General features: G+C 27.1%; 2 pseudogenes; one reads left to right on the plus strand and one right to left on the minus strand.

Moving 5' to 3' along the window:
- Window positions 1-537: 537 nt before the first annotated feature.
- On the minus strand, window positions 538-2,062 carry LOC111309862 (akuammiline synthase 2-like; annotated as a pseudogene).
- Window positions 2,063-2,466: 404 nt separating this feature from the next.
- LOC111309551 (tRNA pseudouridine synthase 1-like) lies at window positions 2,467-5,596 on the plus strand (annotated as a pseudogene).
- The last annotated feature ends 9,183 nt before the right edge of the window (window positions 5,597-14,779 follow it).

A 14,779-nucleotide genomic window follows, 5' to 3' on the forward strand; every position in this document is an offset into this window, starting at 1 on the left:
TGATGAAATCAAGCACAAAGGGATAACCTAGTGGGATTTCAAACGGCAGAGCTAGGAAGCCAGTTTTCAAGGTACCATCGGTACCATGTCGATGACAACTTTCTTGTCTTTTTTTTCAAAAGATCAGAGAACAGCAAGCATGGGGCAGGAAGTCAAGATGTCAATAAAGTTCTCATGTGCACAGTAATATTAAAATACTCTTTGAGCTGTGTTTGTACAAAGCAAAGTAGCACGTAAATCTCAAATAATACACAGCTCAAGCCATTTACAGCCCAAATGCCTACCAACTGTTTACTGCAACCAATAGTGGAATGAGGTTTGATGACCCCAAAAAAGAGTAAAATATGCTGTATACACCAAGAGAAGGTCCTTTTTGTTTTTCACTTTCCATTCTTTATGATTGGTTGTTTTGAAAAAGTATGAAAAGAAAACAAGGGATTTTCAAATCATCCCCAATTTTGGATGAAATCAATCCCCTTAGTCACGTTCATCAAATGTATAAATGACATAATGTGGATATAAATATGCAATGGAACATAAAAACTATTTATAAACACTATTACTGATAATAGGAGCGTTGAAGATAGTTGACAACAATGCTTAAAATTATCTGAAAGATTCATGCTAATTGCTGAAGTCTTGCTAGCTAGAGTTAGACCATTATTTTAACAGATTAATACTTTATATTAAGCAAAGTGGCAAAAACTATAATTAACTGACAGTCACAGGCTTGAAATCTTCAGGCTTGGAGAAGCAAATTTCACGAATTCAGGATCTTTTTCCAATACTGACATTCTCTTTTCATCTGAGGTTATCCAAGCTTCAATTCCTTTGCCACACTTTGTTTCAACAAAAACAGTGTGGTTCCTGAATGCAGTGCCGACGTTTCCAAACAGACCAAACCATTGTGGAGTTCCTCATCCGAAATCTACTTTGTAAAAACCAAGATTGCACCAGCTGGTGAAGCCAAAAATATCCGGTTTTTCCGACAAAAACATGGTTTCCAGCTGGTTAAAATACTCAGCTATGGATTCAACCCTTGCTCACCCTGTAAAGAATTCAAGTATTCGTCATCGAAAGCCGCAACGGATTCTCTCATCGAGTCAACAAATTCGGACAACTCTGTGCCTGTCTCAGCTAGACTTGTAGCACAACTTGCCCACCAAAAGAGATTTCCAATGGAATTATCCAATATATTAAGCTTCCTTCTTGGTCTCAGGCTCACAGCTTGAACTAATATAGATGGCTTTTGGGATCCTGATATCTCCTTAGATGCCGCCATAGAACATTTCCAGATAAAACCTGATACAGCTTGAATCCGTGATGGTATAGCCTCATGTTCCCGTTTATCCATGGCCCTCAGTTTGGCAATTACTTTGGCATCAAATGTGAATCTCTTTGTAATGTAATTAGCTGCGGTGAACCGGAAGTTTTCCATCATTGACAAGTAATTCTGTGGCATTGGACTTCTTGTTGGAAAGATCAACGATGCCTCAGGTAAACTAGGTATCCAACATTATGATGGGATCCTCTACAGATTGTACTCCAAAAATCACCTCAAAGAAGACCTGTTTGCACATCAGTAATCTTGTGAGACATTCCAAGGCCTAATGCTATCCCACAACAAGCAAATATGGTCACTTGACAAACCAAGAGTGGAACCTCATTGTTCAGTTCCTTGGTGAAGGGCTGGCATGGGAGCAATTTGTTCAATGACTCAATTTCATAATGCTTGAGAAACTCTGATAAGCGACAATTGGCTCGAGCTGATAAAAATGGAACACCTTCATCGAAATGATCGATGAACATGTTATCTTTTATCCTACCCGATAATGGATACAAATCATTGAGGGTCTCTGAAAGAGATCTCTTTAGCTGAGTCAAGATCATGGTACTAGTGAAGTTGGTTTCACTCAAGGAGTAGAATGTGATAGTTGTGGCATAAGTTGTGGGAATGAGCTGATCAAAGAGACTAATTTTGAAAGGCTTGAAGCGATGGATTTCTGGTGAAGATGGTTTGATGATTTCTCTTGAAAAAAATTTGAACTTCTAAGTTCAACATTTTTCAGATATAATAGAACTCTTTACTAAAAGTGTTATTGTGAAGCTATATATATAGAATATATATATATATATATATAGATAGATAGATAGATAGCCTATATACTCTAAATTAAAATCAGATTGAGAGAGGTCCTAGCTACTCAGTCGAAAGTTAATGCCTTCAAAAAATTAATCATAAGATATGACCATTCATCAGTGCAGTAAGCAACATTATTCAAATATAGATAAGATGATGACCATAACGGTATGGTTATTTTGCCAACTATTTAATTTAGCAGTCTTGAATATTAGGGCAAGGGGCATTGAGCAGGAAAGAGGTGATTGGAAAGGATAATCTTTTCACTATACATATATTGGCTGATCACAGCTCATGGAATTTTAATAGCTAAAAAGTCTGATGAGATGCTCAGAAGTCTGATCAAGCACCTGGTGCTCCGCAGCCCTGATCAAGTTCTTGGCAAAGATCCCAAGGCAGTGCATATATTCCTCCCTGGTAGAGTAGTTCTTCCCATACGTTTCCATGAAAAGTTGGAACTTATTATCAATGTAATTTCTTGAGAATTTCCAGTTGAGAGTTGGGATATTGAGATTGTCAGTGACTTGGAGTAAGGTTGGTTCTTATGGGTTTCAAGGAGAGCTAAGCACAGAGAAAGGATTAAGTTGCTGGTTAAGATAAGAATCAAGCTTTTCTCTCCTTTCATTTTCATTCTTCTTCTTCTTCTTCTTGGAGTTTCGTTTAGCACCGTTTTGCTGTAATGATTTAAAAGGGGTTTTGTTGAAGCAGGACACTTAGGGTTAGGCATGATAGGCAGGTGTCGAAGGCTTCTTACGTGCATGCGATGCATGGGTGCCTCGTGTTGTGGTGCCAGAACCTGCTAGAGTAGTTTCTTGCGTTCCTTTGGTCGTTCCTTTTTCTCTTATTCTAAGCTAATTGTTTGGAAACAGTAGTAATTGTTTTTTGCTAAAAACCTGCTAATTAGATCATAATTCCGGAATTAGATATGACATATATTTAATTCACGTCATGTAAAATATTCATAGTTATTTTTTTTATATTAAAACTATTTTAATTTTCATTAAATTTATATATAATTTTTATTAAAATTTAAATTGTATTTTTTATTTTTTATATTATATTTTAAATTATCAAATTTAAATAGAATTAAGTTTATACGATGACCAAAATATCACCTTTATACGATCCTGTTAAACAAAAGCGTTTGTCTCAAAATATGCCATAAAATGTTCATACTGAGAAATGTTGTGTAAGTAGAACTTAAAAAGGTTGAAGAAATACAAAAATGTCATTTTTTGAGTGTTATTTGTTTTTGGGGCAGTGCCCAGCACTATTGAAGTCCATCAAAGATTTTGTAAAACAAAATCTGAACTAGGCTCTTTGAAGATCAGGCTTCACTCGTTAATCCCAAGGGCCAAACTCAATCTCCCCATGCCAGCAGTCCACTACAATGTCCAATCCACCCGCCCACGTCAAAAATGTCGAAACCACCCACCAACCCATTACAATTATTATTAATTAATAATTTTGATAACAAATTATAAAAGTAAAATGATGTTTTAAATTTAATTCCATCTATATTTTCTTAATTAATCAAATATATTAATATTAATTTATTTCTATTTAATTTTAATGATTCAAACTTCCTAATAAATATTTTATTCTATTCTTTTTATTTTTTTATTTTTTACATAATATCAATTGCATTTCTCTTCCATTACATCCATGAATCAAATGTGCCTTAAATATTAAAAATTAAATCATTTTTATAATTTATAAACATGTTGAAAATAAAAAATTATAACGAAAAATTTTTTGGGCCAAAATAATTAGGAAATTTGCAGGAATATTATTGTTGTTATATAATTTATTATTTATATTATATTACATTTATTAACAGTTACATTACAGCAGGTGGAGAGTTCCAAAATGAGGTTACTGATATGGAGGATTCTGGTATATAGAGGATTCTGGGGTTGAGCTAGATAAAGTTGATTTAGAAAAGAAAGCCATGGAGGAAAGGAGTTTTTGTTATGGCGAGGAACAGAAGGAGAGATTTAATAGAATATTGAAGTGGGTCTCACAACTTCCATAACTTCACTACAAGAACGAAAGTTGAAGATCCTGTTGCACGTCGCTATATTGTTTCATTTCAGGCAAACACGGCTATTACTGTTGAGGGCATTGATTTTGTCAAGTGTGAGGTTGTAGGTGAAAGCTTCATGCTTCATCAGTTTTGAAAGATGATTGGAATGGCCGTTTCGGTAATGAGGAATTGTGCTCCTGAGTCACTGATTGAAACTTCATTGCGAAAGTACATAGTTATGTTTTTGCTTGATTGCGTTGCTGTTCTAAATGAATTTTTGTTTTAGTCTTAATATAAATCTTAATAAATTTCAGGAATGTAAACATCAATATACCTATAGCACCTGAGGTTGGTTTGTACTTGAATGAGTGCCTCTTTGAATCATATAACCTAAAATGGAAAGATAGTCATGTAGAGTTGTCTACGAAAGCTTATGTAGAAGAGGCAGACGAATTCAAAATGAAGTTTATATACTCTCATATTGCCTCAACAGAACGTAAGGAAGGAGTTGTGGGCTTATGGTTGCATTCTCTAAACCACAGAAACCATCCTGATTTACGAGTCTGCAATGGAGACATGATGGAGGGGAAGAGTCCTGAGGTGGATAAAAATGCAGACACCAGTGAAGACAAAAGTAATGCTGTGGAAAAAAATGTAGACGCTGGTGAGATATCAAGTGCGTAAGAGTAGAATACGAGACTAAATGAGTAGTTTCATTGCCAAACTCTCTATTTTACGTAATTAATTTTTAGCACGTTATAGTTTGGAACTCTTTGCCTTTTTATTTTCTACTAACTTTTAGCAAGATAGGAAATTTGAAGCTCTTATGGTGCTACTTACAAGGCTTTTCTTTGGATGGAAATGGCGTAGATTCATTTGGTTTCAGTACCAAATTCATCAACATGTCTTGGCCAATTGGATAGTTCTTTTGGATAGGTTGCCAACCAAGAGCAGACTTAGTTCCTGGGGTATGCATTTGGATTTTGTTGAATGCCCTTTCTGTAATCAGGTTGTCGAAACAAGGGTCTGTATTTTCTTCACTTGTGATTATTCAACCAAAAGTAGACTTAGTTCCTAGGGTATGCATTTAGATATTTTTGAATGCCCCTTTTGTAATCAGGTTATCGAAGCAAGGGTCTGTATTTTTTTCACTTGTGATTATTCAGAGTAGCTTTTGGACAATCATGCTTGTAGCATTTATAGGAGAACTGGTGACAAGAATTCTGAATTGCAGTGGGCTAAAGAGAAACTTATTGGAAAAACTCATCCTTTGCCTTGCTTGGAGTTCTTATATTTACCAGTTATGGAGGGAGAGAATAGTAGGCATGCTTTATGGGGAGAAGACGAATTTGATTTCTGTTTTTTGTTCCAGTGTTAACACTGTAAGATCTAGGCTTTTTAAGCTCAGAAATATTGCTGATGATTACTAAAAGGGCTTTATGTAATGCCCGGGGTTTGAGTGACCCTACATTGGCATAGTTTATTGCTGCTGTTTGCGGTCTGGTTTTTTCTTGTATCAGCTGTTTTTTTTCTTTGGCCTCAGCGTTGCTGCTTCTTTACATAATAAAATTCTTACAAAAAAAGGAACTTGTACTTTGAATGTTGACCCTGTCTGATATCAGTTATGTGCATGAGGATGTTTAGTCTTGGAACTTTTTAACTGATCTACCATATACACAACAAGAGAAGAAGATGTTTCATGTTGACCTTGGATTAGGCCTATGATATCTCCTTCTATTCTTTCTTTTTAAAATCCTTTCTTATCTTTTATCTACACCATGGCATTGCAGCAACCAAGTGGAAAGATGACAGCAATGAGCTGTGTGTCGATAATGATCAACGTCCTGATATGTTAATGTGAGCTAATGTTTGTCAGCTGGAAACTTGTTTAAGATCTACTCTTTTTTTTATATTCTCGTGCTCTCATGTTCATGTTCGGTAATCTTCAACCCTTTGATATGCAGTGTTCATGCTCATTCGGGAAGAACTGCCAGTAGAGAGATGATGTTAAGTCTCTTTGCATACAGACTCGTATTCCTACATCAAGGTTGATTATCATGAAATCAGATATGGCTGATATAATCATCATAGTTCTTGAGATTTTGGTTAAAACGAAATTAGTAAGGAGCCCAACTACTCCAAATCAGCTATGTGGCCAAAAAACAGTGATGGTGAATTCTATACTTATTTTAAACCTCAACTTCTTGTTTGCGTATGATGAGATTAATTCAGATGGAAAAGTATATTTGTCAATTTTTTAATTTTACTTGTGAAGTTTTAAAATTTAGATAACAAGTATAACATCATTATATAACTTGTTTATGTTGGGTTTCAATTAGGATTATCTTTCATTGTATAATTTGATTGTAAATAACAACAAAAAAATAAATTTTATATTTATAATTTTAGGATTAATTGTATAAAAAATAAAAATAAAATAAAATCATATTAGATAATAATTTTGAATTTTATTTCGTTGATTATTTTTATATAAATTGATTGTATTATAATTTATTTATATTAGATTTGGATCATTTCAAGTTTGATTCTTTGAGTTTTTTGTCAATTCAAGTTGGGTGGATTCGGATTCAATTGCTATAGAGCTATGTAAACGTACATCGTATCTTGTAAAGCAAAGTGGATGGGAATTGGCAGAACTCATTGGACTGGATAGAGAGAAACTAGACCCACCAACTAAACCTAAAGGACATAGATGTTTCTTCAACTCCATGAATTGATGTTACCCCTACACCAACTAAAATTTGTCTAGCTGCTTGTTTATAGACCATGTCCAAAGACGTTCTGTCCACCTAACCAAGTGTTATAACAAATCAGTTTCAATTTTCTTTTATCATGTATACTTTTGAAAAAAGGGATTTCGAAATGGACGTCTTAAACCACAAAAATACATAAGTTGATGACAATCACAATAATTATAATAATAAAAACTAATATGTACGTCAATCAACAAGTATTACAACATCTATACATCACAACTGAAGTCATAAAGATAAAGCCTAAACATTTACAGGAATTAAAAGGATTAAAGCTAGTTTATTAAACAAAAAAAACAAAGTATCTTTGGGTTTGATATAGCTCTAAACATGAATGTATAGATGAATTGACTTGTGGAATTGACAAAGTCCAATTGTAACGCTAAGAATCAGAAAAGGCGGTCCTATATCTCCTAAGATAGTAGCAATTGGCTTTATTTTCTTTTTCTTTTTCTTTTTTTCACTTTTCTTTAATTTAATGGCAAGATTGACTATTCCAATTGTACTTTTGTAATAGTTTTAATTGCACCATAAATTCATTTAAAAAACAATGCACCATTTTCAAACATCCTTATTTAAGATATCAATTAGCATATTTTGATTTTTTCTTTATACTAGATTCTTATAATTTGAGTTTACAAATAGCTTTGAGACATCTAACAAGGAAAAGAGGAAAAAGATTAATTTATTTTTTATTTATTTTTTTATAAAAATAAAAGTAAATACATTATTTTAATCCTCAAATTAAAACACAAATGTTAAGAATTATTATCTCCCTCAATAATATTAAAATACAAGTTATCAATAAAACTTTTTTTAGAAAACAATTATAAATAAAACTTGAACTTAAAATCATATATATAGAAGAGAATCAACTTTATGTATCCAGCCAACTGAAAAGTAATTTTTTAAAAAGATTATTATTGATCAAATTACGACAAAGATTTATATACTTTGTCAACATTTAAATTTTAATTTTTATATTGTAATTTATTTAAATTTAATTTTTATATTATTTTGATTTGATAATTTTAATATAATTATTAATCCTATCAAATATTTCCTATTAAAAATGTTAATGTAACATTAATTTTGTTAATAAAGTTATTAATTTTAGTGTGGTATTGACTTTATTAGTAAGATAATTTGGATGGATAATATCAATTATTAAATTATACAAATGGTCTATATGCTCATACAAAATTTGAACTTTAGTCGCTTTATTATATTTCATAAAAATTTTATTCTTGTATAAGTGGAATTTGATAATATTGATCAACTAATAATAAAAATCATATTTTTTTGAAATTTTACAAAAATTAGATTTTAATTTTTTTAAAAAAATTAATATTTAAAATTTTTTGAGATTTTCCATATTTTTTAAAATATTAAATTTGATATTTTAAATATCTTAATTTTTTAAAAATCATATTTTATTTTTTTTAAAAAATCAATGTTTTGATTTTTTTAGAAAGTTTTTATAATTTTTTAAAATATTAAATTTATTTTTTGAATTTTTTTGAATTTGATTTGTTAAAATTTTTTTCAAATTTTAATATTTTTATTTAATCAAAATATTTAATTTTATTGTTTTAATTTTTTTGGAATTGTTATAAACATTTTTATATTTTAAATTTGTATGTATTTTAGAAATTTTAATTTTTTTTTTAATTTTTAAAAAGAGTATAAATTTAAAAACTTTTACACACAAATTTTATGTTATTCAAATGAAAGATGAATATGAATCAAAAACTTTTCGTGCTTCGTCATTACTTTGTTTTATTCCAGATTTATATGCTCTTCCACTTTAGATATACCAAATAAAACAAACTTGAAGGACTCGTTTATAATTTTATTTATTTTCATTTAAATATTAAAAAATATAAAATATTTCTAAAAAACAAAAATAATTTTAAAATAGAAAATTATATAAACATTAAAAATTTAAAAACAAAAAATTAAATATTTTGACTAAATAAAAATGTAAAATTTGAAAAATAACAGTTTTCGAAAAAGAATTTTATTTAAAAAATTAAAATATTGAAAAAATAAATTTAACGTTTTAAAAATTAAGAAAAATTCTAAATTATTGAAATATTGAATTTTTAAAAAAATGAAATCATATTTTAAAAATTTTTAACATATGATTTTAAAAGTTAAAATATTTAAAAAATATTAAATTTAATATTTTAAATATATGGAAAATTTTCTTAAAAAAATTAAAATGTTGATCTTTTAAAAAATTAAAATCTAATTTTAAAAAAGCAAAAAAAAAATATAATTCTTATTAGTAATTGGACTAATAGTATCAAATTCAACTTGAACAAGATTTTTATGAATTTTACTATACTATGAAGGCTAAAATTCAAATTTAATATGAGTATAGGATCCATTTATATAATTTGACAACTAATTTCACATATTCACGTTATCACATCAGTAAAATTAATAGTTACATCATTAAATTAACAATTACATCAATATTTTTATGATAAAAATTTAATGAAATTAGTGATTAAATTAAAATTATTAAATCAAAATAAAATAAAATTTAAATTTATATGAATTACAGTATAAATATTAAATTTTAAATTTTGGTAGATTATAGGCACCTCTAATATAATTTAACCATTATTATTTCATGTATTATAGACAAAATTTTTAAATTTTATAAATAAAATTAAAAATATCATTATATTTTTATTATATTAGTTTTTTGAATTTTTAAATATATATACTTAAAAATATATATGTCGGACCGAGATAATATATTTTATTCCCTAAACCCCTTTTTTTACTCCAATGTTATTTTCCTTCCTGCTGAAAAGTAATGTCTTATATCTTTGCAAGAATATGCTAAACTAGTAACAAGTGTGTATCAAAGTCTTGTCTTATGTCACTCTTGTTGTTGAATATGACTTCAAGCAACTTGTTTCACTTGATCCTAATTTACTTGATGCATGATTTGACAATGTCCAAAAATAAATCTAATTTATTTTATGATTTGACAACTTTTTCGAGAGATTAAATCTAATTATTTGAATATTGCTTTTGCTTTGTATGTCACCTAGATATTTTTAAAATTTTAATAAAAATTAAAGAAAAATCCAAAATGAAATCAATTTAACTTTACTACGTGATATTAAAGATTAAAATAAAATATTAAAGATGATTAAGAATAGAATTTACTCATACATACACTTGTGCATATGAAATGTGATAATTCTTTTGTTGAGTTTAAAAATTTCATCTGTGGTATATAAGATAATTTTATTATGTATAGAATAGATAATAGAACATGTGAAAATAATTTAATTTGGTTTGTGAAATTTAAAAATAAAATTAATACAAAATAAAAAAATAAATCAGATTGAGAATCCAAAACTTTGTTACAAATTACAATTAATTAAAATTTTTTATAAAAATTAAAGAAATCTGTTTAAATTTATAATTTTTTTTTAAATCAATGCTACGAATGATTCAAAATTATAATAAAATTTTGAATAAAATATCTAAATTTTAAATATTTTTAATATGATACGTAAATGTTAAATTTATTAAGTAATGAACATTTTACTATAAAATTATTAAAAATTAAATTTTAATCATTAAAATTAAAAATTTAAGATTTTATTAATATATTAAGAAGAATATTAACAAAATTTATAAGTATTTAGTACCCATTGTATAATAAAAAATTCAAATAATGTTGTATCATTTGCCTACAACTGAACCCAACCTAGGTCTCGCTAAGAAAAAAGTCAAGTGAACAGCTTGACGTGGCAGATTCTGATTTCCGGTGCAAAATATGAATGCTGAGACGAATTCATCGAATATTCTCTAGTTCTTAGTGAAAAAGCACGTGCTGGGACAGCTTATAAAGATATCCCACGTGGCGAAATCTTAAGGGATAAGATTTATGGGAGCTGATCGTTAGGTGATCAGAAACTTACCAAATTTACCGTCAATTTATCGCGATAATTATCCAAGTTATCCGGAAACGGTAACATGATGGTATTTTATTCTACGAGTTTTGGAAGTAGCATCGATTTTTATGAAGGCTTTAAAAACTCGCCGTTTTGGGCCGTCTAAATTGTATTGACTCTTGATTATTGACCCTCTTTTTTAGTTAATTGTTTTTTTTTTTTTTTTACAGTTTATAAAAATTGATTTGATTTTAAAATTTTATTTATTTATTTGAAATTTAACGAGATTTAGTTTTAAAATTAACAATCAAATTTAATCAAAATTCAAGGGTTTACCGTTTTTAAACAGTCTAATTTGTCTTGATTGTAAACAACATTTTATTTTTAAATATTTATTTTTATTATCAATTTGTCTCCAAAGTTATTATGTTACTTTAAAAAAAAATACATAATATGATCTATGGCAGAGAGGGTTGATTCATTAATTTATTAAAGTGAATAAATTTAATATAAAATTAAATTAAATTTATACATGATAAAATTTAAAATTTAAGATTTCAAACCATCGTCGTTACTATTAAATGACGGTTTCATTAGCTATTTGATTTTGCTTATACAATGTAATTATTAGAACAAAGCAATTACTAAAAGTCTCAAACTAAACTTGGGGATTGTTGCTTTCCATTGAGCGCCTCAAATCTCTTCAATAGATAGTAAAATTTTGTTAACAAAACGTGTCAATTATGTGATATTATGACAATAATCAATCCTCAAATAATTTCAATCCCGGTTTGGATGAAGTTATGCATCAAACACCAGATATTATTCGGGAATAACGAAGATGACATATCAACGGAAAGCTACTTTACTACTAATAGTACCGGTCACTTGTAGGTTTGATGTGTCCTACCCACCATTCCTCGTTGAAAAGGAAAGAAAATCATATTTTACCTTAATATAGATCTTTTAGATTTATACAAATATCTTGGCTTAGAAGTGTTCAACGGTTCAAGGTCCCCCCTATGGACCGCTATGAATCGATGAGTTTATATCTAACATAGGTAGGTGAAATTTAATGGGTAATTTATGATCCAAAAGTTTTAAGACCGATATTATTAAAGTGATTTTTGAACTTAGATATTTTATGCACCTGCTTCAGATCAAAGAATCAAATTAAATGATCAAATCATATGATTGAATTATTAGACCGAAAATAAATATAAAAATTATGCCTCTTTGCTTTAGCTTTAGCGCTCCTTGACAAATAGCTTGCTCTTCCAAAGCCAGCTTTCCAATTGCTAAACCTTGATAGATTACCTACTAACTAGTTAAAATCAAGTTTCTTTATATCCTTGTAGCTTCTCATATTCATTGTTTTGTTTGAAATAATTAATTTGGCAACTATTGGCTAGTGTCCTAATTGCTTGAGATTAAATAAGTTAGTAAAGATGTGTTTGGTATGTAAGATTATGATAATATATTATAAAATAATATTATGAATAAAATAAAATAAAATAAAATAATATTATTTTATATTATATTTAATATGTACAATAATTAAAATAAGATAATTTATTTATTGATTAAAATTATTTTTTTAAAAATTTATGTAATTTAAATTATTAATGTAATTTTGAAGGATATAATAAGATATATAAATTTAATTCTATAAATTAAAAATAATCTTCTCTACTTTGAGATGATTGAATCATTTTATACTAAAATATGATTAATTCTCTTTATAATATTATAATTTTTTTTAGATATAAACTAAATATAATATAAAATAATTATCATTATATCTTATCCATTTTCTATACACTAAAAATAATATAAAAGATTATCCAAGATTAGAAGTTTTATTATCTAAAATAAAGAAGCATCATTCTATTTATACTAATTAAGTTACTCCTTCAATTGCAACAATGAGAGACTACCTAACAAGACTGCCAAAGCAAATGAAATGGATAAGTTTTCCTTTTATGTTGTAAAAGGGATAATTACTAATTTAAGAAAAAAATTAATATAGGTCTTAGAGTTAAAAGATAACAAAAAAAAAAAAAAGTCGTGGTTTAGCTAATTTGACTCATGACATGACCTTCAAAAGATAGTATTTAATAAGTTTACTATTTAAATTTCAATATTTACTCATTATTCTTAATATTTACAATCTATTTCTTTATTTTCAAATTATGATTTTTTTAATAAAAAAATAAAAAAAATAATATTTTCTTAGCTTTATATGTCAAGAAAATCAAAAGCTAGTTAGAAGGCTGTTTATGTCACTAAACTAAAGCTAGTTTGGGAAGTAAAATTGAATGATTCCCCTGTTACAATCTCATCCTAAATCTTTATTACTTTTAATTGCAAAGATTCAATTGTTTTTTTTTTTTTTTTTTTTTAATTATAGCAAAAATTTTGTATTGATTTAATCAGTTAAGATCGTTATTTTCGACGAAAAAATTTTAAATTTGAATCATATTAATGATCATTTATTGAAATTATTTTGAATGTATGATTTATAATTATTTATCTTAAATTATCAAATACTTAATTTAAAAATTGAATAACTTATTTACCGTGAATTTTTTTTCTTACTAAAAAAAAGTGAAAAAGAAGAAAATAAATTGAGCAATATACTGTGTATAAAATTTAGGAAATTATTTATGTTTGTTTAATACTTATATTGGAGACAGCTTGGCACCATTATCCAATTCAAAACTTCAATTATTAAGATTGTTTTTGTGGGAAAGAATATTCATTTTACACGTGATTAAATTCAAACAAAATCTAGAAAGATATTTCAACAATTAAATTAAATAAAAGTGGAGTTTATGGAATGGATGAAATGAAAGATATCTCTTGCTGTATTACTCGAAACATAGTGAAATTTTCCTAATGTACAAGTAAAAACAGTCACCAAAAGTTGTAAATTATACTAAAACTTTTTCTTTTTATTTTTATTGGGTAAATTATACATTTAATAATTAAAGTTTTTGATATTTTTTATTTTGTTTATCCAACAATGAAAATTTATTATTTGATCATAAATATTGCTAAAATTTAATTTTTTGATCACTCAATCGTTAACCTTTAATAACATATTGATATGGCATTATCATATTATTTAACATTCTTACGTGACGTTGTACACCATCTTACATGCCATGTGGCATTCTAATTTTATTTAAAAAAATCAGATATTTAAATAAAGTTAAATTACATATTTAGTCACTTAATTTATCAAAATTTTTATTTTAACTATCCAACTTTGTAAAGTTCACAATTTGATCACAATTTTTTTTTTAAAATTTAATATAATAAATTGTTTTATTATTTTTATTTATATTGAAATTTATCTTGAGATAATACTTAAATAAGGCTTCAAAATTTATACAAAATAACAAAACTATCTCTTTACCCATTTTTTTTATATTCTCACTTTATCCTTCAATAATTCATAAAATTATAAAACGATCACATTATCTTTTTATTTTATATAATTTTTTATTGATTTTATTTTTTTTATTTTTAATTAAAAATGTCTTTATTTTATTTATTTATTTCATCTAAAAACTTATGATATTTTATTTTTCATCTATTAAAAATATATAAAAATATTATAAAATAAATTTTAATATTCTACAATAATTATGCATAAAGTTTGCTCAATACTATTTCAACTTTTCCTTACAATACTTTTAAAATAGTTCTGCTCAAACAATATTTTTTTAATAGAAGCTTCGGTAGGGTCAAACAGACATTGAAGACACGTAAAAATCGAAACATTCATAATAAAGATTAAAATATTAATAAATTTCATAAATATTTTTGATCAAATTATGAAATTTTCACAATTGAGTAAATAAAATAAAAATTAGTTTTTAAAAAGTTAAGTAGGCAAAACTGTAAC

The sequence above is a fragment of the Durio zibethinus genome, chromosome 19, assembly GCF_047325235.1.
Source record: "Durio zibethinus cultivar Kanyao isolate XHJ-2024 chromosome 19, ASM4732523v1, whole genome shotgun sequence".
Classification (NCBI taxonomy): Eukaryota; Viridiplantae; Streptophyta; class Magnoliopsida; order Malvales; family Malvaceae; genus Durio; species Durio zibethinus.